Genomic DNA, 5,004 nt, shown 5'->3' on the forward strand with positions numbered 1-5,004 from the left:
AAGCGCTTCATGTCCAACCAAGGTGCATGGTGCTCGCAATTGACGAATAGAGGTTGTTCGACATCGGCTACACAAACCACCACTGTAAGCTCCTCCCTTTCCTCTGCTACAACCATGCTCTATTAGGATGTTGCTGGAACCATTTGATGGCCTTCCTGGACATGTTTTGCTGCTATCTAGAATTTGTACTTGTCCCATTTTTTGTTTCTTTGCTGGACATGTTATGGTTCAAGGGTTGATGATGTCTAGTAGATAGTTTGATGTATACCTGCTGCTGATTGATGCTCTTGTGGTTAGCATTATACTCCTGGAATCATATTATACTATATCTAGTGTTCTTGTGGTTCTCGAAGATGCATCACAAACATCTAGTGTTCTGATATAAAATTAGTCTCTAAAATATGTTTCTAAAATTGGTCTCTAAAATATTATACTATACCTGTTGTTGATTGATGCTCTTGTGGTCTCTTGAAGTTGGCTGAATCTGTTGATTTATCATATATTTGGTCCATAAATCTACATTTCTGTGAAATCTCTTTCAATATATAATTTTTTGATAGTCTGTACACTAAACCTGGAGGTTTGTAAATCTACTCCAGGAATAATAGCTACTCCAATGCTGGTATGTGTTCACTCTTTTACAGGAGCTGCAAGTCTACGAAATTTGAAGTTCGAAGTCGGATAGCCCTACTCAGCAAAGAGTAGTCTCTTTTGTTTGACTGTAATAGACTGTAAATATTGTAATATTGTAACAGTAGGCATATTGGGGTTGTAATAGACTATGTACAGATTGTGGTAGACTTTGTGTTATTTGATGAACTACATTTGTACTCTTCGGTCTGAAATATTGATTATGTATGTGATTTGAAAATGTGTGGAATGGAAACCTGACTCGTGGGACTCACTTGTGAAAATAATCTAAGCAGTTTTGAAATTTCTGTCAAGTGGGCCGAATGTGTGAGATGATGACAAGTGGGACCCATCTGATTGGTGGGACCAGCTTCAAAATATAATGGCCCAAACAATGTTAAAAGGCCACGGCCCAGAAATAAATAAAAGGCCGAATTGTTGGTCCAGGCCCAGGTAGCTAACAAAAACTGGCAGGAAAAAATATAATAAATGGGCGGATTTAATGGGCTGGGCCCATATAGACACCTAACCGGACCGGGTTGATTCTTGTCAACGACCTTTTCATTTGGTTGCAATTTTGCCACGTCGGATCCGACGTGGCCTGGGCAGACAGCTAGTGACCAAAACAAAAGGTCGTTGGTTCGTATACGACCTTCTCACAGAGAAGGTCGTTAATTTCAGTTTACGACGACCAGCTTTTGACCATCGGTTTTTGGTCACAAAAAGGTCACAAATTGAAAATAATGACCATTTAGTGACCAATAGTCAAGGTCACAAGTTGACATATTTCTTGTAGTGGACATCCGGCCTCACCTCATGTGATGCCCCGACTTAATGATGTACTAATCATATGCGCAAATGTACACAATCAAGATCACAGACTCGCGGGAATATATCACAACACAACTCTAGACACAAATTAAAGTCATGCAAGCTTTATATTACAATCCAGGGACCTCAAGGGCTCGAATACATAATCTCGAATACAAACAAGTCAGTGGGAGTAACAATATCTGTGTACAGATATAAAGTAACAAGTCTGCCTTAGGAAGGCTAGCACAAACATCAACAATGATCGAAAAGGCAATCCTGCCTGGGAGCCTCCTAATTACTCCTGGTCATCGGCGGCCTTCGCATAGTAGTAGGCACCCTCGGGGTAGTAGTAGTAGTCGGTGGTGGCATCTGGCTCGTGGGATCCATCATCTAATCACAGCAATCGGGTATGGGGGAAAAGAGGTAGCAAAGAAACCGTGAGTACTCATCTAAAGTACTTACAAGACTTACATCAGATCTATTCTAAGTATGCATTAGTATCAAAGGAATGGGGCTATATCTTTAGACTGAACCACAGAAATGCAAGAAGAGAAGGGAAAGCCTAGCCTATCGAAGACTAGCATCTTGAAGTATCTTGCAGCATTAGAAGAGTGCAGATAGCATATTATAAAGTAGTAAGCATGATGTAGTAATGCCCAGAGATCCTCTCTCGTCTCCTTATGAGAAAGCAATAGCGGATCCATCATATTCAGTTCACATCTCCAGTATCCAGTTCTAGTTGTATCGATCGAGATACAACTCCGAGCGTCCGTTACTGTGGACACGGTTATTCGGATAGATTGACTTCCCTGCAGGGGTGCACAAACTTAGCCAACAAGCTCGATTAACTCCGGCCAAACACACTTTCCTGGGTCATGCCCAACCTCAGCTGATCGACATGTTGTAGTCCTACCTAGGCTCAACAGAGAGGCCAGCAAGCCGGTCTACATTCTAAGCACGCAGGGGTTTTGGGCCCGTCACCCTTTGCACTCATGCACATTACATGGACGACCAGGATCAGTCCTGGCTACCTCTTTATACAAAGCTGGCGCTTAAGCGGACCACCCGGGCACGTGCCACTCAACCGCTGACATCAGTGATCTTTCAGAAGAAACGTACGACGTAGAGTGCCCATACTTATTCTCGTGTGGTGGTCAATGCAAAAAGGCCAGAGGCCTACTCGGATCACATATCCAAACTGTTAGTGTCTTGGGAGAACGCGGTAACGATCAATGATCCATGATATGTGGGCCCATCGCCAAGTCTCACAGACTTATGGCAAGGGCTAAGAATGCCCGATCGTGCCACGTAGTTATCTCGCAGGTAACCTCCAGATCAACCCGGCTTCACATCACTCGTGGGTACCCCTCAGGGCCGACCCGATCTCATCATGGTTCTTGTGTAAAGTCAAAGTAACTATGTGTCCATAACACCAAGGGGGAATCCGAGGAATCACCCTCGATGGATTCCACTTGATGTAACCATCAAGGTGAACTTGGAAGAATCACCCTCGAGGGTTCACTCTTGATGTGTTGCACGGCAGAGTCGTTATTTGGAGTGGTGAATGAGGAATCACCCTCCGTAGACCATGACCGGTTAACTACACTATAGAGATCTCATCAGAAGTGCTATACAAGGTATCACCCTTGACACATGGTGAGGGGTCACTGGTGGACCATTAACCAACCTATACTAAGCATATAGGATAAGCAAGTAGGTAACAATAGAAAGTTACAAAATCAGGCTATGCATCAGAATAGGATCAATCAAATACATTAGCAAATTCTAATGCAAGCATGAGAGAGAAGGAAATGGGCGATATAGGAATGTTCAAAGGGGTTTTTCTTGCCTAGAAGCTCTACACATAGACTCGGACCCTCGACAGTGAAGTAGTCGATCACCGGATCAACATCGGTCTCGGGGTCTACCGAAAAAGAAATAGTGGAGGGGGGACACAATAAATAACAAAGCAATCAAATGCATCACAAAGCATGACATGGCAATACGTTGTGCTAGGGGTGACCTAACATAGTGTTACGCGTTACACATGGAGCGGGAAAATATCGGGGAATGTTTTCCCGGCTCCAGGCATTTATCGATCAAATGATCCGGAGGGGAAGGTTCGATGTTCGCTGTGTTGGGGGCATGTGACACGTATGTGGATAGCATATTCGGATTCATCATATCATTCTGAGCAATTTTCGTATATAAATTATTTTCATCCGAGTTACAGTTTATTTTCTATTATTTTTCAAAGTTTTAAATATTTTCCAAATTTTCTGAAATTATTGATATTTCGAAATCAAACGAGAAATTGCTAGGTGCACCCGGTGCAGTGCACCCAACAATGCAATAGAGGATGACAGTGGGCCCTATTGACTGCCTAGTCAACAGTCAACATTGACTCGTTGACTGTTCAATGAGGCCCAGGGGGTCCCACACATCAGTGACTCAGGAGCCCAGTTAGCGCGGTTGACTCGGTGAACGGGGCCCAAGAATTAATTTAACCCTAACCAGAGGAACTTAACTAATCTAATTAGTCACTGGGTCCCACTAGTCATACCCACCAGGGGTTATTAGGGAGGCAATAAGGCAGCTAATGACCGGTTAACCAATGGCTAGTCGCCGGCATGAAACAGAGGCGCTGGATTTGCCCGTCTGGCCAACTACGGCATCAGTTAAGCACATGGATGGGTTTTCTGGAATGCCCGTAGTGCGGCGCGTCCAGCGGTGGTCGTGGCGGGCTCAGGGGTGGCCTCAGGCGATGACTGCGATGACGCGCAGCGACAACCTGAGGTGTAGCGTGCACGGGACGAGCTGTAGCAGCAGGCTCGCGCACGGGTGGCGTGGGTCACTATAGGGCACGGGCAGGTGCGGTCCGGCGCGGCCGCGAGGTGGCGAGCGTGAGCGGAGACAGGGTGTGTTGAGGCGGTGATGCCGTGGTGGCCGGAGCGGTTAGGCATGGCGGGACGCGCGTGCGTGTGCTAGAGCGGAGCGAGGGGGGCTGCGGGCGGGGCAGGGAGCGCGGAAGCAGGGGGAAACGGGGCGCGAGCGGCTGTGGGCGGCGACGTGTGCAGGCGATGGTGCCAGAGCGCACAAGCGAGCAACGAAGCAGCAGGGGCAATAGCTGAGGGGCTCTAGGAGCATGATGGCAAAGGGAGAGCTCGGTGGCTGCAGGGGAAAACGACCGTGGCGGTGGCAAGCTACGATCATGGTGGGGGAGCACGCTAGAGCACGTGATTGACAGGGGCAAGAGAGGGGAATTGCTCAGGTGGTCACAACGATTCCGATGAGCAGCTTAGTCAGCTCGGGGGAGGTGTGGTGATGACGAATCAACGACAACTCCCTTCAGTGACCGACGGTGAAGACGAAGACGACGGCGGCGATGCAGAGCTTTCCAGTTCTAACCAACAATTGCCGATGACGGAGACGGGCGTGGCGAAGCTGCTAGACGTCTCCGCGTGGCTCAGGGAGCACGGCGGCCATAGGGTCGATGATGGTGTGGCGGCGGTTGCTCTCGGTTCGACTAGATCGAGGGTATCGAGCGAGGGGAAGGGATCT

Source organism: Triticum dicoccoides, chromosome 6B, assembly GCF_002162155.2.
Source record: "Triticum dicoccoides isolate Atlit2015 ecotype Zavitan chromosome 6B, WEW_v2.0, whole genome shotgun sequence".
Classification (NCBI taxonomy): domain Eukaryota; kingdom Viridiplantae; phylum Streptophyta; class Magnoliopsida; order Poales; family Poaceae; genus Triticum; species Triticum dicoccoides.